The 22,790-nt window shown below is 27.3% G+C and overlaps 1 protein-coding gene across 3 annotated transcripts in view; it reads left to right on the forward strand.

The window, feature by feature from the left end:
- LOC129966693 (ATP-dependent translocase ABCB1-like) overlaps window positions 1–22,790 on the forward strand; it is a 90,770-nt gene that overhangs the window by 36,168 nt on the left and 31,812 nt on the right. The window contains exon 1 of one of the 3 annotated variants that reach the window (XM_056081213.1): window positions 20,814–21,006. The exons of the other annotated variants lie outside the window; for them this stretch is intronic. The gene's annotated coding sequence lies outside the window, so the exon portion shown is untranslated. Of the gene's footprint in view, window positions 1–20,813; window positions 21,007–22,790 lie in introns of those variants that run through there. 3 annotated transcript variants of the gene reach the window in all.

Genomic DNA, 22,790 nt, shown 5'->3' on the forward strand with positions numbered 1-22,790 from the left:
AATAAAAATCTTCAATCGTTAGTCTCACCAACTTTTCTGCTTTTTGATAAATTGCAGATTGTGTAATCATCATCTGTTTTTTAATAAAGATTTCGAACATTAACATAACATGAATTACAATATTTTACAGCTGGACAATTAATTTGTATTTTTTCATGCAATATTTATGGCTTTTTAACACTTAATAATAAAATTAATTTTTAACTTCGAGTGAATTTAATTATTATACACAATTTATTTCTTATATCGCTTCTTCAAATGTATACTATCAAATTATTATGAAAAAAAAACAATGAAAAACACTCGGAGCTATCCTTGACAAATCGATTTAATTTAAAATTTAACTTATTGTAATGCAGTTTTATTTTAAATATAGTCACTTTATAATAATTACTTAAATATTTCCAAAACTGGAACTTAAAATATTTGTAATATTATGAAATAAATCAGTTAATTACGGGGATAAAATATTTGCAAATTCTTTTTATCATAACTCAATTACAAGTTTACTGTGTTTATTATATTTAAATTGCGCAAAAATACTTGCTTTTTTAAAGCGACACTTTATGTTTCAAAATAATTTAATTTTTTTATTTAAAAGATTTTACATATTTGTGATTTAAACCTTCGTTATCAAGATTTGCTGGTTATTGATATAAAACACTAATCTATTATATTTTTTACACGGAAAAATTGTATATAAAGGAATTTAATAATCAACGGTACTTGATTATTTTCTCCTTCTCTTGTTGCTTTTCGAAATAATCAACATCACAATCATTATCAACGTAATAATTACTTAGCCGTAACTATTTTGAAAATAATGTTTAATTTAAAACCTTATATTTACATTACAACAACGATTGTTTTGACTCTGACGTCTCTTTTAGAGACAATATCTATTCCTGAGGTAATGTACAGTAAATAAAACAAATTGTGTTTTATTTCAACCAAAATGAATAATAGTTTTATGTTTAATTTTAAGTTTTTAATTCGGTTAATAAAAGTAATGGAAACTTATTTTAATTTTCTTATTATTGAAATCAGAAAACTGTGCACTCCTTTCTGCTCTAGATGCCAAGTAATTATAACTGTTCTTCATCTTTTAATAGAGTGTCCTAATTTTGATCATCGTTTACGTTTTTTTTTTGTTTGTTTGTTTGTTTGTTTTTCTTCAACAGTGGACATGCAAATGCTCGTGGGGAAACGTCCCTACAAAAACTTTTAAAATTTTTTAAAAGCAATCGGTTTTTATAATTTTATTTAACATTTCAATTTTTGTCAATTTTTACAATGTTAGGAGACATGGCTTTATAATTTTATTAATCAGTTTCTAATTCTACAACACCTTACATGAAAACGTTTTTTATATATTTTAACCATACGACTGGCGCAGTATGGTCAAATATGGCTCTTGCGCCACTAAATCCCACTATCCATCCATCCAGAAAACTGTGCAGCAAGATCTTTCCAGCTCAAATAAAATGGCCATCATGTCTAGGAGTCACTTTGTGACTCACAGGCTTACAATCCGGGACATTAATTTCAGATTAGAGTATCGGCAAAAATCTAAAAAACGTATACAAAGTATGTATACGCGGTAGCGAGATTGGAAGTGTAGCTAGCATTCGCTTTAGCAACATTATGAACTTCCTGTTTGGAGGGAAGGATGACTGAGCATGTGATGGACCGTCAGCTTGAAATGCCTCAGAGTCACGAGATGCTTGTAGGATTTTTTCCCCTGCAAACTTTTTTTTTCTTTTCTTTTTATAGAGCGTTCTGAAAACGAGTGGTTGTTGTACAGGCTTAATCATGCGCCACAGAAATTTTCGAAAAGCATCAACAGGCCTATGGTGATTATGTTTTGTAAAAGAACCAGGTTTATAGGATATTTAAAACATTATCAGAAGGAAAGGAATTATAGATTGTCGATCCTTGCAACGAAAGGCTTGCAGTTGGAAGAACTGACGAAAATGTTGTCAGAATCCAGAATTTTGTACACTTTAATCTTCTCTTGAAATCCAGAAAAACTAGAGAAGAGTTAAAATTTAATCGCGGCCTATTTTATAGATTTAATATACATTTTCACATAAATTAAGAAGAAGCCAAATCTGTGAAAAAATGTTCCAAAAATGCTTTTGCATGAACAATATATATATATATTGCTCTTTTGGAGCGGTTTGAAATTGATTCTCATTTCTTCAAAATTATCATTTCTAATGATGAGAATGGAATATTCTAGTTTCGCACTGTTCCAAATTTCTCATCATCCCTGTTATTGAAATCTCTTTTGCTGCTCACTCCGCACTTAAAATCTATTCAGCCATATAAAATAATTTTACGTTATTCTGCCATAGTATTGTTAGATGTGGAGGTGAAGAACCTTTGAGTTCAAGTACTCCTTTAAGCGCCACTCAAATCGCCGAATCGAGTGCGATCCCGGAACGAAACGCCAGAACCAAGAATGGTTCCCTTCAAATTCACCAAGATAAAAGAAATAAGATTTGCTCGTTGTTTTGATGACTAGGAGATCATCTGCATAAAGTTTGCAAATCAAAGGCCAATCGCTGAACCAGCATTTTAATAAGAAGTTCTTGAAAGATTCAAAAACGAATTAAATAATCTATTAGAAACAAATTCTAAATTTGGTACTATCTCAGTTAATTTTCTACATCCATTAGTTTTATAAATTTTTAAAAATTCCTAATTAAAATTATTCTATATTTTTGAGAATCTTTTTTAATCCTTTATCCTTATCCTATATTTTTAAGAAACTTCCTATTTAAGAAATCCTAAAATTCTTTGATTTTACTTCAAGAGACGAAATTGGAAAAAAAACGTGTAAATAATTATTTGAATTATGAACAGAGTACTTTTTTAAAGAGGTAAATATCAAGGAAACCTAATATGGATTCATGGAAATTCACATAGAGAATGTTTTTCATTAATAATAATTCAAAACTAATTAATTAATAATAATTCAATGTTTCGATGGCTCTTCATTAATAGTAAGCATACTGTATTGAAAAAGTCAGTTTAATGTAGAGCATTTCTTAAAAAATTAATATAATTTCATTTCAGTTGAAATAATTCGATTCAATTTGAATTCAATATATTTTTCTTCAACAAAAATTAAAACAAAATGAAATATTCCTTTCTGCATGCACACTTGGTATTTCGAAAAAGTTTTTGCAGTAAATTAAATAAAGTAATATATATTTGAGCGGGTTGTTTTTGTATCTGAAATAGGGTTGTAATTGAAAAAAGTCTATAAAGTATGATAAATAGAAGTATAAAGAAGTAAAGTTTGTTGAATAAAAATATTCTATAAATCTAAAAATAGACGGAATTGATCCTATCGCTTATATACAATACAATAATATAACAACATTTTCTCCATTAAGGTAAGATATTTTTTAATAAGTAATTCTAATATTCAATATAGGAAATCATATTTTTCAAAATACTTTTATTCTTAAATGAGAAAAAACAGCTGCACATTGTTTTCTTCCATAAAATAAAAATCTCATTTTCTAATTCACTATATACTGTACTGAGTTCCCTTTTTTTTATTTTCACTAGACAGTATGTAAATTACGCATCTTGTCATCTTTTCTTTCTTTCTGAATTAAATAACGCGCACCTGCCTTCATAATTCCTGTTTGAAAGGGATAACTTCCTATTTCTTGAAGTCAAAAGTCAGAGGACGAAATGGAAAAAAAATGGAATGCAAAACAAAAGGCTTTTGGTCACTGACCTCAAAATTCATCTCTTTCAAAAAGCGCTGTAATCTGGAGCACCTACTTGATGGGGAATTAGTTGCAGCCACAGTGAAATAACTTGCATGTTCCGATGCGCTCTGCGTTTCGTTTTTTCCTATATCTGAATCTTATATCCTACTTGTTTAAATTGATATAAAAATTAAATTGATATAAAAATACTAAGAATAATAATAATTTTAAACAAATTTTGTTTAAATTAATTAATAGATTTATCAATAATTGCTGCGTTAAAATTTTCTTGATAAAAGAACTTTCCAAAAATGCAACATAAAATAGTTTTATCAATGAATAAATTTAAGTTTTTAATTAGTTGAAATATTGTAAATGAAAGACAAACTTCAGATGTTGAAAATGTGCATTATTAAATATTTAGGGCTAAATAAGTACATTGAATCTTTTTATAAAATTTGAAATATTTAAAAAACTATTCTACGCTTTAAAATAGGAAAATGCTTTGAATATTGTTGAAAAGTAGTTTAAATCCTCAATCTATATCCTCAAAAATGATGATAACGGAAAAAAATTAAACATAACAGTAAAGGAATAAATATAAATCAAGAATTATAAAGTAACATCAAATAAAACTTATAATTTGAAAATTTTAAATTATGTTTCTAATAAGAAAATTGCTTGTATACAGCATATTTATCAATCAATTTTTAAATTAATTATAAAATTAATTTTTAAAAATGATTGAAATAATAGTTTTAAAATCAAATAAACTTAAACGACAATTGTTAATATTATTATTTTCAATAAAATAAAATTAATACTTTTTGTTAATTTTTTGAAAATTTCTTTAAAAATTTCGTAATGCTTTATTGAGTCAATTCTAAGGAGGTGAATTTAATTTTTCTCGCTTGGGATTTCATCAGGATGCTCAGAAAATGCTTAATTTTTTTTTTTTTTTTAACTTTAGTTAACTCGGTTGAATGCATTAAGAGGTTAATCTTATTTTCATATTTAGGCTTAATTTTAAGGCTGAAATTTGCTTTCGTAAATTATTCGAACTGGTAAAAAGATTTTTAATTTTCGTTTATTAATTTCAAAACTATAATTTTAGAAATTGGAATACATGATAAGAATGTTTAATTAATATAAGAGAATTAGTTTTAAGCTATTATGCTTTTATTATTTTTTTATATAATTTTGCTTATGGATAATTATATTTTTCTTGTATATTATATTATTTTTAAATTAAAAATTGAGGTTATGAGTGCTTTGTAATACGGGGGGGGGGGTGAGAATGATTATTTTGTCAACACCGAATAGAACCAAAATTTCAAACAGAATTACGATTTTAATAATAATGTACATATCAAATTTCATTTATTTAAATCATTGTATTTTGAGTGATTATGCTTTCATGTAATAATGTAATAATGCCGATAATTAGTGAACCTTTTGACAGATTTGGTTCAAAAGTTGATACAAATCTAAACTTCAGATATTAAATCATTTTACAAATTTTAATTCCTACGCTTTGTTATAAATTTTAGCTATTAGTTCATATCTAGTTTTTTTGCATTTTGTACATATTGTAGTCTTTTGTATTCGGCAACCATACTTAGCTATATTCCTATAAATGGATTTCGCTCAAAATTTGATAGAAATTTACCAATTTGTTGTAAAAATTACCTACCAATTTTTATTCATTTAACTGAAAGATATGTTTCTGAGTTCATGTCCCCAAAATGTGTTGTTTGGACTTGCGGAAATCAGGAACGTCGAGATTCGTCAAAATCTCTATTTAGAATTGTTTGACGATTATAGTTCTTTCTCTTTGCATATTTTGCATATACGAGAAAGTAAAAGTGTTTTTTTTATCATATTAGTTATAGTAAGTTTTATTATTCTTTACATATTCACATAGAAAAATATTTAAACTTTGTATTTCTTTTTTTATAAAATAATCTGATGTACATATTTCTCCATTTCTTGTCCTATTGAATATAAATACTTTAAAACAAATCTTATGAATTGAGTCACAGACATCGAATTTTACAGAAATGTTTAATGTTTAGCAACTATCTCGTGTATCCTCCATTTCACCATTTCGCCTTGAAGAAATAGTTAATAGTTATAAAACCGGATATGAAATATTTCACTAATTTCACTAATTTGTTGTAAAAATTACCTACCAATTTTTATTCATTTAACTGAAAGATATGTTTCTGAGTTCATGTCCCCAAAATGTGTTGTTTGGACTTGCGGAAATCAGGAACGTCGAGATTCGTCAAAATCTCCATTTAGAATTGTTTGACGATTATAGTTCTTTCTCTTTGCATATTTTGCATATACGAGAAAGTAAAAGTGTTTTTTTTATCATATTAGTTATAGTAAGTTTTATTATTCTTTACATATTCACATAGAAAAATATTTAAACTTTGTATTTCTTTTTTTATAAAATAATCTGATGTACATATTTCTCCATTTCTTGTCCTATTGAATATAAATACTTTAAAACAAATCTTATGAATTGAGTCACAGACATCGAATTTTACAGAAATGTTTAATGTTTAGCAACTATCTCGTGTATCCTCCATTTCACCATTTCGCCTTGAAGAAATAGTTAATAGTTATAAAACCGGATATGAAATATTTCACTAATTTCACTAATTTGTTGTAAAAATTACCTACCAATTTTTATTCATTTAACTGAAAGATATGTTTCTGAGTTCATGTCCCCAAAATGTGTTGTTTGGACTTGCGGAAATCAGGAACGTCGAGATTCGTCAAAATCTCCATTTAGAATTGTTTGACGATTATAGTTCTTTCTCTTTGCATATTTTGCATATACGAGAAAGTAAAAGTGTTTTTTTTATCATATTAGTTATAGTAAGTTTTATTATTCTTTACATATTCACATAGAAAAATATTTAAGCTTTGTATTTCTTTTTTTATAAAATAATCTGATGTACATATTTCTCCATTTCTTGTCCTATTGAATATAAATACTTTAAAACAAATCTTATGAATTGGGCCACAGACATCGAATTTTACAGAAATGTTTAGCAACTATCTCGTGTATCCTCCATTTCACCATTTCGCCTTGAAGAAATAGTTAATAGTTATAAACCGGATATGAAATGTTTCACTAATTGCCTAATTGTGTAGAATTAAAAACTAGCAAATATTTCAAACTATTTACAAACATTTAGTTCTATTTTCATTACTTTTTTTTTAATTTACCTATTTACTTTCGGTACATGGTGTCATCCATCATTTACGAATTTCTAACTTATTTAAACATGCAAAAAAAAAAAAATGACAAAGTAAATCTTTTGAAATATCCAAATCAAACTGAATGCAAAAATGGGTTGTTCGTTTCTCCAGCTGCTATCCTTCTAAGCTATAAAAGGTTGTTTTGGATCTTGTTCCAATTTTCGTGTCTCTAAATGTAGCTATAATAGAGGATCTTTACACTTGATGGATTTTTGGGCCTGACTCTCTTAAAACCTTGACATAAGTAACGCTTGATGCAAGGTTGTATTAATTTCGACAATGCAAGCTGTTTATCGTCGACGCTGACCACTGTGATGTTTTTCTTGTGTATGTTTTCAAGGCAAAACTCATTGTTTCCCTCGGGTAGGAAGAAAGCAAACATTCCCTGCGAGGGTTGGGGAGATAATTCAAGCCTAATATTGAGTAATTTATAGAGCAAAGTTTTGAATTATTTTTGATAAAATTGAATTTATATCTACATTACAGTACTTTGACCTACTTCTCTTTCAATTTGACCCACAGAACTAAATAAGTCTAGTGATATTTACTGACGGAAAAGAATGTCTAAAGAAAGTAAAGCTCGGCCATTGTTGCAAAATTTAATTTGTCAATAACCTTAACCGCAAAAAAACCATTTTAAGATCGATTTTGAATTAAATTTGATATTTGTTTAAGAAACACAAACTATAAAAATGTGGAAATCAGTTTTAATAAAAACGAAGTTCATATTTTGCCTTGAAGCTAAAGGGAGAATTTAAACATGCGTTGAATGTTGATTTAACTAGTGTAGTATACTCACGTGTGGATGTTTTATCGTTTTTGGAGGCTGAAACTGTTAATTCTATGATTACGCTTCATTTTATTAAATAAGGTACGTATTTAAGATTGTTTTCCGAGTAAGCGATGCCGTGCGGCCAATATTAATTAGAAACTATCTAGTTAAAATACATTTATTTTTTGATTAATTATTATTCCTGTACTTCGTACTTCTTACTCATTGCATATTATAAATATAAAATGGCATTTAAGAAAATGAAATGGCGGGTGTTAATCTGAAAAATTACGTTAATATTTTTAAAATTAGAATAAATTAGAATTATGTTTATTCAATAGAAATGCAAATCTGAAAAGGAGTTTTTGTGATTCCTTTCTTCAAGGCGACATTGACCCAGGTGTATAAAAACTAATCATTCAATTATTATTGAAATATCCACTTCTATTCTAAAAAACGGATTTTATTATAGAGATTCAAACGATATTGAATGCTGGGATGCTTTTCAGTAATTTATTCTATTTATTAAATAGAATAGTTTTTAATATTAGAAATTACCCAATTCAATTAAAATTACTGGATGTGCCAAATTAATTAGGACAGACCAATCTTCAACTCTTTGTCTTTGATTAAAAAAGTTCTGCCAGATTTCTCCCAAATTTGAATAAAATTACTCCTTTTTTTATAAGTGAAAAACTCTTGTTGACAAAATATTAACTGAATCTAATTTAGTTAAAAAAAAATGTCTCTAATTCTCCTTCCAAATTATTATTAAAAATGGAACAAAAAGAAATATATAAATAATATAATTGTAATATAATAAATAAATAATATAAATACACAAATAAAAACATATAACAAATATTGTTCATTTAAGGGATTCGAAAATCCTTCACGCATGAGTCGATGCGTTTATTTATTCAAAATATGGGTGAGAAGAAAGATGAATAGAGAATATGTTTGCATTTAATAATAAAATGAACTCGAATTGTTCGCGGATTTAGAAAGTGTAAAAACTACGGTCGACTCGCAGTACTCTGGAGAAAAAAATACTAATCATACTGAAATACTTTAGAATATTTTTATTTACTTTAAGGGTCCTAAACATTAAAGTATGATGAATAAATAGAAGGTTTCTGCCTTTAAAATTTAATAATTAAAAAATAATAATTAACTTGTTTACAAAATAATAATAATTTTTTAATGTTAAAGCACATGTTTTTAAATTTCTTACTGAATTTGTTGGTAACATTTTGAAATTAACATTATATAATCTCGGTCACATTTCATTATATTATATAAAATATTCTTTGTTTCACTACTAAAAGCTTTTTTACCATTTCAACTAGCCATATAAGCAATCAATATGCAATTTTGAATTAAAATAAAATAGTACGGTCTGAAACGACACAACACTCACATACACAAGGGGGGAAAAACTGAATAAAAAAGTATCTAATACGGAGAAGGAAATCGAGGTCAAAGAATGAAGAATTCCGGAAATCCTCTCATCCTTCCCCATCTCACCCTTTAGGAAGGTAGAATCGTCGAAAAGTTGTAGTCTCGGGATACTGAAACGAACAGTACGTATGATAGAAATAAATATTCAATTGAATAATTCTACCTGAAGGAATGACAAAAAATATATCAAATTATATTTGTGCTTTTTTCTCTCACTTTCCCCACCAAAAAATAAAATGAGTTTCCCAGAGAGTGTGCCGTGTTTGTGTGCCCGCACCATTCCATATTGAAGTTCTGCAAATATAGTCCAGTTACATTTATAATATGAATAATAAGATGACATTTCATATTATAAATGAAATGTTATCATTTCATATAAAAATATATTATTACTTCGAATAGAATGAGAAAACAATTCTCTCACCTAACCTTATAATCCCTTTTTTTATTTAAAGACAAGTGAATAGATATAAAACCATTATTCTGGTAATAAATACTTTGAAATTTAAAGCATGACATTTATTTTTAGTGATAGAAATATTAGATAGAAATGCAAGAAGAAGCATAAATTCTGCTTCGGAAAAAGTCTGTTTCAACTCAGACAAAAATATATCAAGTTAAATTTTATTTATCTGAAACATTAAACATTTTTTTTTTATTTGAAGAAGTATTCTTTTATATGATTTTTTATAATTGGTGACAAAATATTTGTTTAATCATCAGAGCTACTAATTCACAAATATTAAAGAATTGTGATAGATAAGCAAGACTAGATTTAAGTAATGTGTGATGCAATTTCTTTATATTCCCTCGGGGTCAAATTTCTCGATTTTATTATCTATTTCTTGCTCTTTTTTTTTGATAAAAATAATCAGTTTAATTTTAAATATTAATAAATAAATAATATAAATTAATAAATATATAAATAATATAAATATATAAATAATATAAATATATAAATAATATAAATATATAAATAATATAAATTTAAATATTCTACATGTTCCATTGCAGAAACATGACGATCGCTTTCAGCTTGCAAACAAATTTTCTGTTAATTTGTTGTTTTAGAAGTTAAATTGGTTTCATTTCGTTGTTTTTTGAAGTGTCTAAGCCTGTTTTAATGAATATTTATTAAATATATATTAATAAAGGTATTTAAAACTATTGTTACATATGTATATATACACGCAGAACAGTGAAACTACGAAAAGTGTGATTATAAAATACACTAAAAATATTTTGAAAAACATATAAAAATATTTTTGTATTTTGAAAATACTAAAATTATAATGTCAAAAAAATTAAATTGATGTCACTGAAAAATCATTTTTCTTTAATTTTTCAGCTAGAAAAAATGAAATTTGTACAATCCTATGTTTTGAAATTTTTGAGGCAAATATTAAAATTTTGTTCTGGTTTTAATAAAGAATATTATTAAAAAAAATTTTTTTAATCCTGTCTTGATGAACATTTTTCATTCAAGAAGAAACCACCAATCGTATGTCATAACTCTAAATGTAAACATCCGCCCTGTAAAGAATTATGCACGATTTTAACTCATGTTGTATGATGCAATTTACAGATAGTATGCTAGCCTATAAATAATATCAATCATGTTAAAATTATATTCTGAATGAGACCGCTTTTCGTATTTCTGGCGAAGGTCATAGTAGGAAACATGAGCTATTTAAATTGAAAATTCTTTGCAATATTCATTCGAAGCCTAAATGGAAAAATTCATCATATTAATTTTACTCATATTTATCAGATAATTAACTGTTTATCACATGCAATCAATCAATCGTTGCGTGATCACTAAAGATATATATTTCATCAAGTACGCAATAGTAATAAATTAGCATTGAATTTCCAACATTTCATATATTTACATCCATTTTAAGTTCTTATGTAATTTATGCATTTTGCTTTGAAATGCATTTTGTAGATTTCTTTTTGTTCTATAACAAGTAACTGAATATTCGTGAACAAATTCTGACCTTCAATTTCAATGACAACTTATTGCTACTGCAAATTATGCATTACCACGCCCGAAATTCTTGTTCCAGTCCAATTCTTTATTCAAATTTTGAAGGAAGCTATTTTTTTTAACGATAGAAAAAAACTATAAATAGAATAACTTATAAATAAAGATGAAATGAAAGTAAAATTATTTTCAATTAGCAGAATTTTTGAATAATGTGCTAAATTTAGTCTGTTAGAGTGATTTGTTTTTGTTTTGTTTTTTTCGCTAGAGCACAAATTTCATCTTATTTTATTATTTATCGAAATACTAATAAATGAATAAACGAATTTTTTGATTATTTCAATGATAAATTTTTATTTGTCTATTTAAAGCAATATCAAAGTCAATGTAAATTACTGAAAACAGAGCTATATTCCTTCTTAATAACGGAATTAGACAAGAAGTATATCTTTAATAAGGATCTGTGTGTGCGTCGCTACACAAGACAGACCGTTAAACCTAGGGCTACCAAATTCGGCGCAAATATATTGAGCTTATATTACAATATATTTCATTGTTGGCTTGAACTCAAATCGATTTCATTATTTCCTACGTTATAGATATAGGTATACGTATATCTATATAAGTTGATATGATTTATTTTCCAATATTCGTTATGTTTAATATAGTAAGCGGTACTTGTTGGTCAATTTGACGATGTTATTTACCTAGCTGCCAAGTAAAGAAACTTGTCGATGTTAAAAACTCTATGAATTTTAATTAATTATTATAATAACATTATGAGTATGAAGCTGTATACTAAGAATAATATTTTTGTCACTTTGTCTTTGCTCAGAATTCAAATATAAATCAGTATAAATGATTAAGTTCCTATTTGTTTCATTGCATTCATGTACTTAAGATTATATTTATAAACATTGAACATCTGCTTATATAATATTTTATATAAACGTGGACGTCGCAGATTTATGAGTCATATCTCTGCCATTAGTAAATAATTAGTGTGTATTTATTAACGCCATATCGAAAAAACTGTTTGTCCTAAGTCTACCAACTTGGCATATATATTCTTCAAAAGGTGGGAATGTGCATCTTTGGAATTTTTAAAATTTTTAATTAATTACAAATAAAACGTGATTTCGGCTTTTCTTGCATTACAGCCTTGGAAAATAGTATTGCAAAATAACGAGAAAAAAATGGCTCAATTTTTTTTTTTTTTAATTCCTTTCAATGATACCATTTTTCTCTGTATTTTGGTAATTTTTAACTTTTTTCACAATTTTACCAATAGATATCATTATTGCTTTCAAATTCCAAACGTTTTTATTTCTTCATCAAATAATTAATCACATTTTTTTATTCTGTTATTGAAAGCTGAGAAAGAATAATTATATCTAATGTCTGTGAAGTTTGTTCGAGAAATAAAAAAACTGAAATTACAATACCGAGAAAATTATATCTTCTAGATAGTTATGTTTTTAATAATGCTGTTGTTTGCTTATTCCCCTTGAATTGAACACAAATTCAAACCAAGACAAGAGGCCAGGGAAGAATGGGTTGCAGTAGCTTCTGAGGGTAAAGACCCCCGAGCTCAACAGGTCAGAAGTCTGACTATAACTCAAATGAAGGTGACACTCACTTGTACAACCCCTTTTTACAGGAGGGAGGGGATTCTCTCTCACACCTCACAGATAGAGCACAGGGTAAAGAACAACCATGCCCGAACCAGGACTCGAACCTGGGATGCCCTGATCACGGGGAAGAAGCGCTATCTCTAGGTCAGGACGCTGGTTAATAATGATTTTTATGTTATAAGTTTGACTCTATTAGAATAGTTTATATGTACAATTAATATACAAGGAACAGGTGTAAGGTAAAGTTATTAAATTAACAAGGGTTCATGTCTATCTCAGTTAAATATATTTTTTAAAAATTTGTGGAAGAAACACTGAACATTATCTTATGTATAAGAAATTCTGTTAAGGTTAAAACACAATTAATATCCCTGGTTAACTATTTGATCATCAAGGACGGCTGGCAAATAAATAAATAAATAACTGCAAGTACATTCTTACAAAGCTACCAAAATAATTAAAATAATTCACTGACTTGTTAATTTAATTAAAAAAAGTGATGAAATACAAAACTAAATTCACCAGTTTATAAAATGCCTGTATCCAGCATTGGGAGGTGCCTCATAATTTCAGAGCCATTGATTTAAGCTACTTTTAGATTCGTTAACATAATGCTAGTAAATTTTCCTATCTTTTCAGCAAATTTTCAAAGAATACGAAAAGAGATATACCTTTTTCGTTCCAGATATACTGGGCGTTCTGTTTCCGAATTCCATCTTACAGAAATTCGATGACGCAATGAGCGTTATTAACTGCAAATTCCGTTGTCTAGTATTGTAATTATTATTTCCCGTTCGAACCATTTGTAGTTTACTCGCCTGGAGGTGGGGAAAACCTCCAAACGATGGAGATCATAAAACATACCAAAAAAACCAGTTGGCCTTCGTGTCAGCTGTTTATCAAATAAAGAATAAAAATCGGCGTTGCTCGCATTTTTTTATGACTGACTTTGTTCAATTGAGTGAAGACGATTGAAGAGAGAAATCGGAGCATTGATTTCGATTTCTTTCTGTTCATTCGTTCGTAAAAATGAAACGCATTTAACAAGATTGATATTGTATCTTGGATTGGTTGTTATTAAAATTGCCTAAGGAAAATCATCGTTTCCTTTCGCTCTCTAAATTAAAAAAGAAAAGCAATACCCCATCGGAAATACATTCAACCTGCTTTTATTCCATCTTAGAATTGAACTACAAGTTGCGATCAGCAAAACGAGACAATTAAAAACATTTCTTATATAACGTTGCCATTCTGTAAATAAAAATATTAATACATTTTCAACAGCTTTAAACTCATAAGCACGTATTTTGTATTTTAAGGTATCCGAACACGTTGAAAAAGTCAATTTTCGCTAAAAATGGCATTTTAAAAAATTATTATATTGGATAGATCAGTCTTTCAGCTATCCAAAACAGGCTTACTTTTGTCTCTACTTAATTAGAAGTGAAGATATTAATATTTTCGTAATGATCTGTAAACCGAAAGTGGACATTTAAATAACCGGAAGCACCGATTTAAAAAGCCAAAAACATGTTAAAAATTTGTATGAACACAAATTTAGTTTTAAAAACGGAAATTTTGTTGCACGGAAAAACAGAAAATGTTAATGAGAGTTTCAACGATGTTTTGTGGAAATTTTTATCTAAAGATGTGTTTGTTGAGCTCTGAGCCCTCAGATTAGGGGCATTTATGTCTGTAATGCATTTTAACGCAGGATTTATAGGATTATTGAATATCCTTAAGGTTATTGGAGTGTATTCTAGTGCAAATGCAGTTAGAGCATTTGCCGAGCTCGACAAAGACAGAATAAATGAATCTAGGTGGCATTCACTGCCAAACTACCAGAAAATAAATATAATGATTGAAAAGGGAAATTATTAAAGGCTGAGGAGGAAGAAGGTATAACCTATATATGTCATGAATTTTAAACATGTGCGTACATAATTTATTATTAAAAAACGTTACTGTATACTTTAAATGCATTTTTCTCCAAATTGATTTTTACTTATTTTTTGCTCACTTCAAATCAAATAACTCAAAATGCAATAATCATATTACTATGAAATTTAGTGGACGTTGTATTTATACTATTTCCTAGGGAATGAACTAAAAGAATTTAGATTGAGTGAATATTTTTTAATTTACAGCCGATTATTTGAATAATAACGTCATAAATTTACTAAAAATTTCACGATAATTGGCTGGTTCTAAAATTTTTATTTATTGTTATAAACACATACTTGTGGTTCATTCCCTAGAGAAAACTAAGCAGTTTATTTTGGTATAAGTTTTGTTCGGATGAGTGTAATAGTTTTTGGTGTAGACAATTTGTTCTATAAGAATTTGCTTAAATTTATGCTATTAAATCCCAATTTTCAAAAATTATTAATATTTATTTCAAATATCGACATTCTATTGCTAATTTTTAATAGTCTTAAATCCAGAAATATGGTTAAAGTATGTCTACACCATTTTTTCTAAAAAAGTGTTAGGATACTTTAAAAAAATATATGTGCGCAAAATGAAGGCAAAGGAATTTTATCTCTAAGTGCATTGAGTAGAACATAAATGTAAATAATATAACGTGCGTAAAATGAAAGCAAAGCAATTTTAGTTCTGAATGCATTGAGTGAAACATAAATGTGTATAGAGATGCGTCTTTACATGTAAACTATTGGATTTTTTTTTCTAATGTAAGAGATATTTATCAAGCGAAAATCAGTAATTTCCATACTTTTTTTTTTTCGAATTTCCTAACTGTGACTGAAACATAAGCTTACACTTACAAACATACAAAGCTAGATAACTTTCCTATATATATATATATATATATATATATATATATATATATATATATATATATATATATATATATATGTCATATTTTCGTGGTAAATTAATGCTTTGTTGAAAAACCGAAATTGCAAAAATAAATATTTCATTTCAAACCTTTTTTTTTTACTTCAGAATTTCCTTTTTGTTTAAAGGACATTCTAACTATTCGCTGTTCTGTAATTTTTTCCGTTTGTAGATTCCAGTAATAATTTTAAGTAGCATCTTAAAAAGATAAATTGAAAAGGAATTTATTTGCAGTTATTTGGGAGTTAAATTTGAAAAAAAAAAGAATGTGAGTGGACGTAAAGAAAAGAGTGTACACTTTCATAAAATTGTATGCATTTTGTGCTATGTAATGCCTAGATGAAATTTATGCATTTTTAAATTCTTGTCACTTTAAAATGTTGGACCTTGGTGGAAATCAAATCCATTAATAATCATTAATCTTATCCATTAAAAATGATAACGCGTTAATATTTATTTCATTTATTATTGCTAATAACATGCAAAAAGAATAATAAAAGATATTTGCGATTGTATAGGCTGAGAAAAAAAAAGAAAAATAAAATTGTTAAAAATGGACTAATCCAGAACAATTTCATCCCTTATTAATATTTATTTTTACATATATTAGTTGGCAATTTATAGGTTCAACATTTATGCTACGATAAAAATATAATGCAACATAGTAAAACAGATAATATAGAAAATGTAAACAGTACATAAATATTGCATATAAAAGTGTATGTTATATAATATCATACAATGCTTGCAATTTATAGAACATTAAAAATATAATACAGTATAATAAAAAATAATACAAAAAATTTAAATATAACATAAATATTGCTTATGAATTTGTACCCTGTTATATAATATCATGCAATGCTCGTTGTATTAATGTGTATTATTACACATTACCATATTATTTCGAATAATATTTTATGATACCTTTTAACATGTGGGATTTTCATATTGGACTTCTTCATGAAAAGAAGGCTTTCTTTTTGTTAACAATTTTTCTTTTGCCTAACTTATATAATCTTATAAGAAAATTATTCACAATCTAGTTTTCTTTACATTATCAAATGCCTATATGTTGAATTTGTATTTTTACTACTCTTCTGTTTTTTTATTGCATAGTGAAATAATAAAACACAGGAAAACATATAACGACAGTGCAGTTAAAGACTAGCATCTGAATTTTCTTACACCATGTTTACATCTTTGATGATAATTCAGTGATGAAAATAAGAAGCTGAGAACTTTTTAACCTTTACGACAATAAACATACGCGTAGTTTAAATTTGACATGAATCGTTGAAAAATCACGATAGAATTATTCCAAACCACTGCTTTGCAATAAAAATTAATACAGGTCTTTTAACTGAAGTTTCATGAACGATAAAGAAACATTTTATTAATGAACATGCAAAGAATGTGGTTGTCCTTACGTCTCCCAAGGGTGACTGTATTTCTAGAATTTTCAAAACTCAGTCTGGCTTTGTCGATTAAAGCTGCTTTCCACCTGCTGATACCGTACTTTGATACTTAGCACCACGCCTTTATCAAAAAAGAAGAGTTTTTCCGTATAATCTTAATTTCCAAGCAGATTCTACTTTTCAAATAATAATTATCCTCTCATTCGATTAACTGCCAGTCTCCAATTCTGTCAGTAAAATTGGTGGAATTTGAAATTATTGAATGTTTTATGGAATTCTTACAATTATTTTTTGATTAATTCAAATTCGCAATTATTTTCAGATGAAGAAGATGTGGTTCAAGAATTAATTTGATAAATTCTTCAAACTATTTATTAACATCGACACAACTGGATAATATTTTGATTCGATTTATGAAAATAAAGTTACTTTCTGAAAGGCAGTATTTTTTTTCTCGTATTTTGCTATTTTTAATAATTTTGAATAAGTTAGTTCATCACTTTTCTTTCCTTTTTTCATATCAGCTACATCTGAAGAATTTCTAGAATACCTTCTTGATTAATGCAATAACGTATTAAAATTCGGAATTGCAAGAATTCTTGATTGATTGTAGAAGTTCAACGGCACAAGAGCCATATTAAGCTCTATGAGTCTTGGCAAAAATCGGTTTTATATAGATACATGATATGAAAAACCAATTTTTCACAATCTATCCATTCTCTGTTAGTGGAATGGGACATTCCACGCTATTCCAGTTTTTAGATCGCTTTTTAGTTCGATCATTCAAGAACACTCAACGCCAGTTTCACTTCAAACCTTCGGTGAACACTTTGCAAGTGTCCACCACAAGTCTCCACACATACACAAATTTTCTCCTCTTTACCTGCGTTCATTCTCAATATCTACTCCCTGCCTAGTAAATTCTGAAGAACATGCAAGGAATGATCCACCATTGATCCAAAATTGATCCGCCATGGCGATCAATTTTGAAATGCCAAATGCCTTCGCTCTATTAACTTGGCATAGAGTGATCGTGATTGTCTGGCTTAACTCGAGAAGTACCTTTTTGCTTCAGTATAAATCAAAAATTTGTAAGATCAAATTTAAATTCTCAAGAATCTCCACCACGGCGATCAATTTTGGAATGCCAAATGCCCTCGCACAATTAATGTGGTACAGAGTGATTAAGAATGTCTGTTTAACTCAAGAAGTACCTTTTTTTCCTTCAGTATAAATTCAGTAAAAATTTGGAAATGAAATTTATCCTATATTTCTTTTTCATAAAATTATTATTATGATTCATGGGGTATAAGATAACATCTGTTCGATAGGAAGTTAGCTGTGAAAATGCCGTAAAAAGAAATTATAACTTCAAGGATTATATATAGATATTTTATTGCCTTGTGCACATTTCACTCGGTTTTAAATATAGCTATAAAGCTGTAGCAGGTGATGATTTTCTGTTTGAAATAAAATACACGAGATTGTTGTATTTTTGTTCACGAGAATATTTACTGTTGCGCATTATTGTTTCAAAATTTATGCAACAGGTGTATCTACTTCTTTTAAATGACACTGAATCTTTTTGAAATAATATATTGATCATGGTAAAATTCTCAATTTCTGTTAAAGAGACATGTTCAAAATTCTAAGAAGCATGTAATTGACATGAAATTAAACTTAATATTAATATACTGGAAGTATTAATAAAATGAAATGTTCTATTTTAACTCTTAATGTTAAAGAATTTTAATTTCTGCGTTATTACTTTTTCATTAGCAGACATATTCTCAGTCAACCAACTAATTCATGTCACATGTGCATATGGATTTAGTGATTTTTTTATAAAGTTTATTACATTTTAGAAATGTTTGCAATTTATATAAAAAAAGATTTTAAAAAGTACAAGCAAAAGTAAAAGTTCAAGAGCTCTGTAATGCTATGGTGCGATTCGTATATGTAACGCATTTATGCTCTGTAACCCAACTATTATCAAATAAATATTCTTAAACGTAATTAATTAAAAAGCTTGTTTTTTCATCAGCTGGCGAATTTCCGTGGCTGAAAGTGAACAATTGTAATATATGTTAAATTTTATGCATGCGCGTGTTCTCTTGTTGTATTTCTAATTGACTAAAGACATGGGTTTGTTTGTGAAATAATTCACAGAATATAAACAAGTCAGTACCAAAAAAATTAACTATTTATTTGTCATGTAGTTCATTTTTGTGGAAGCGTGCAATTTATCATGAGTTTTTTTTGTGTTCGTATGGTTTACAATATATCGAATTAATTATATTTATTAAACGTTTGTATATAAGTAAGAATTTTTAAAAAAAAATTTTTTTTTACATTCCTTGCAAGATTTAGAGATTACCTTGTATTTACAAATATTTATTTCTTCAAAATTTTCCGTCATTTATAATACTTGCTATAGATTCCCCTCAGATTTCTAAAATACTTTTAGCAATGCAAATGAGTCCTGCTATTTCCTATTCTCCACTTCGATCCCTGCTATTAACATTACCATCTCTTTGGTCTCGTGAAAAATTTGAAAACGGAGTAATACTATAATTCATTTTATTTATATAAAAAAGAAAAGATGGAAGGAGTGAATTAAAGACATACTTGTTTAATTTTGTAAAACAACTTTAACTTTTGTCGTCAAAGTCACGATTTCTTCAGCCTTCATCTCAGTACATTTTCATTGTTGTAAACAATATTAGATTCATTTTGCAAGAAATAAAAAAAAAATCCATAATTTTTTTAATATTAATTAATTTTATTATTATTAATTTTTAGTATTAATTTTTCTGCTAATTTCTTATAAAATCTTCACAAAATTCTTTGGAAATTCTTTTCTTACTACTATGCATTTTTAAATAATAGATACTATTTTTTTAATTTATCGATTTGTGAAAAAAAAAAGAAATTTTATTAAACTATAAAAAAAATCGATTTTACCTAGATTTTCGACACTTGAGAAAATAATGAAAAAAAGAAAAAAGATACGCTTAATGCTTACTCAAAAATTAACTCTCAGGTACTATTGTTCACGAAATTTCATGAAATATTGAAATAAAACTGCAATCATACTATTTCCTTCAATGATAAAATTTCAAAAAAATTTGAAGGTTGTTTCCATAGATTGAGATTCTTTAACCCATTGTCTAAAATGTTGCTCGCATTTCTTCCATTATTTCATTGGGAATTTCCCAACTTTAAATTCAGCTCACTTAAAAAGTGTCCGAGAAAGGTGTGAAACCATTAAAAGCTTTTTGCGTGAATCGAGTGTCATTTCGAGTTTAATGATACCTTGTCAAAGTATCGATGACAGAAAATTACATAAACAGTTGCTGATTCATTCATTTTTAAAATAGTTGTGTAAGGAAATCAGTTATGACAATTATTTGGGAAAATAATCCTGTACTCATCTTCTAAAAATGGAGCATTATCCTATCAAAATATAAACCACTTCCTAAATTCTGCTACTTACCTTTTAAAATTCCATCCACGGCGATCTTTGTCCAATGACGTGCTGTTAATAACCTTGATAGACGATTGCGTCATATAAACGTTTTTCCTTCCGATTGAGGTTCCCTGAATTTCAGCTTTTTCTATAGAGGAATAAACGGTCTTTCCGGAGATGTAACAGATCTTACTACAATGAAGCTCTCATTCCGTGCAACTACCTGTAGTCAATCGCTTCATTCTAAATTTCGCTTGGACTTAACAGATGTGTTTTCGCCTTGTTGTGGAGCAGATGTTCAAGATTTAAATATTCTTAACTTCGTGTAGTGAGAAATTTCAAGACTTCATTGTTGGAATTATCAGTATCTTGCATATCAAAAGCTTGAAACTAATAACGGCAAGTCTTCTTTCTATGTTTTTGAATACATTTATTTATTTGTTTTAAATTTTGCGTGTAAATGAATTTTGAATAAGAATACTATAGGCATCATAAATGTTTATAGCTTTCTAAGATCTTTTTCCTTTCCGTTTACAAACATTAGCGGAAAAAATAAGTCAATATCATTCATTATTTAATACAGTTATTATTGTTATTATTTTGTTGACCGATGCAAATTCTGAAAAGCATTATGTCTGTTAGCTTTATTTATTTATTTGTATAATTATTTAAATTTTTGTGTGCAAAACCAGGTCATTCCATAACCAGGTTTGGTTAATTAGCTGCAAATTAGGTTTATATTCATTATTTAATATAATAAATGCGCGTGGGTTATTTTTAAAGTTTATTTAAAATGCGCTGGTTTTTGGTTACTCAGATTGATTCAGGACATTGTGCAGTTATCGCAATTAAAATGATTCAAGAAGTTTTCTTTAAAGTATGAATTATCTATTAACAATTAAAGACATAATAAACACTGTCGTAAATGAATGGCAAGATAAGTTTGTTCTACGTGCGAGATATTTTTCTGGTATAAATAGAACCAACTATGTTTAATTTGATATTATAAATAAATTTTATATCGTATTAAATTTTGTTCTAGTCCTTTTTCAGAGTTTTGGAAACTTTTTTACACAAATTATATGCATTTTATAGTAACGTTGAATTAAATTGAGATAAATCCATTGTTATTAATTATTAACAATTTCGCATAAGAAAGTTTTATGGCGGAAATTACAAATTAATTTTTTATAACTTTTCAAGTTATAAGATAAGATTCCTAAAAGTCATTAATCATAAAGCTTGTAGCAATTCATGCTCTTTGCGGAGTTATATTAACTTAAAAAATTTTTGTTTACAAAATGTTTAGAAAAAAATAGGATCAAGTGTTAAAAATAATTAAACGTAGAGATAATTATATTATTTAAAGTGTTACTGGTTACATGTTTAAAATTTTGTTTCTGTTTGCGATATACAAATATCGCAATTCAATTAAACTTTCTTACTTGCTTGTGTATTGATTTTAATTCTTATTTAATAAACAATCTATCTACAAAAAAAAAAAAAGAATTAATTTCTATCTTTTAAATTTTTCAGTCCATATGTTCAATGAAATCATTTTTATTTTTTACCTTCAAAACAGAAAATAATAAAATCAGTTTTAAATACTAAATAAACAATAAGCAACGCTTTTATATATGATTTATTGATTATTTTAAATTCTAAAAATGTTTATTTATTTTCATAATATTCATTATATGTCTCACCATTGATATTTTTTAATGATCTAAAAAACTGTTTTAAAACTTCTAGAAAATACGTTAGCAAATCTGTGCTTACATTGCCTTTAAAATTTACTTTAAAGACAATTATGGCAAATTATCATGTATTCTTAGAAAACTTTCAAAATGTCATAGCTTATCGTATACTTGTATTCAATAAGCATTTGTGTAGAATGTTCATTTATTATTTTTTATAGAAGGAAACTTGAAATACAAGTGTCATCAATAAATACTAATATTTTTACTACAAACATATATCATGCTCATTGCCCTTGCTTATATCACATCTTCTTTTTGACCACAAATGATGTCCTTCTAGATAGATTTGTAAATTACCGTTTTTCTTTTGTCAACATCCGGCTTTTCACAAGGGCATTGTCCAAGTTCACAGAACCTTTGTTTAGATTTTTTTTTCCGACAGAACTTTGGTAATTACGGTAATTTTCTAAGAATTATAAGACA

Source organism: Argiope bruennichi, chromosome 4 (genome assembly GCF_947563725.1).
Source record: "Argiope bruennichi chromosome 4, qqArgBrue1.1, whole genome shotgun sequence".
NCBI classification, from domain to species: domain Eukaryota; kingdom Metazoa; phylum Arthropoda; class Arachnida; order Araneae; family Araneidae; genus Argiope; species Argiope bruennichi.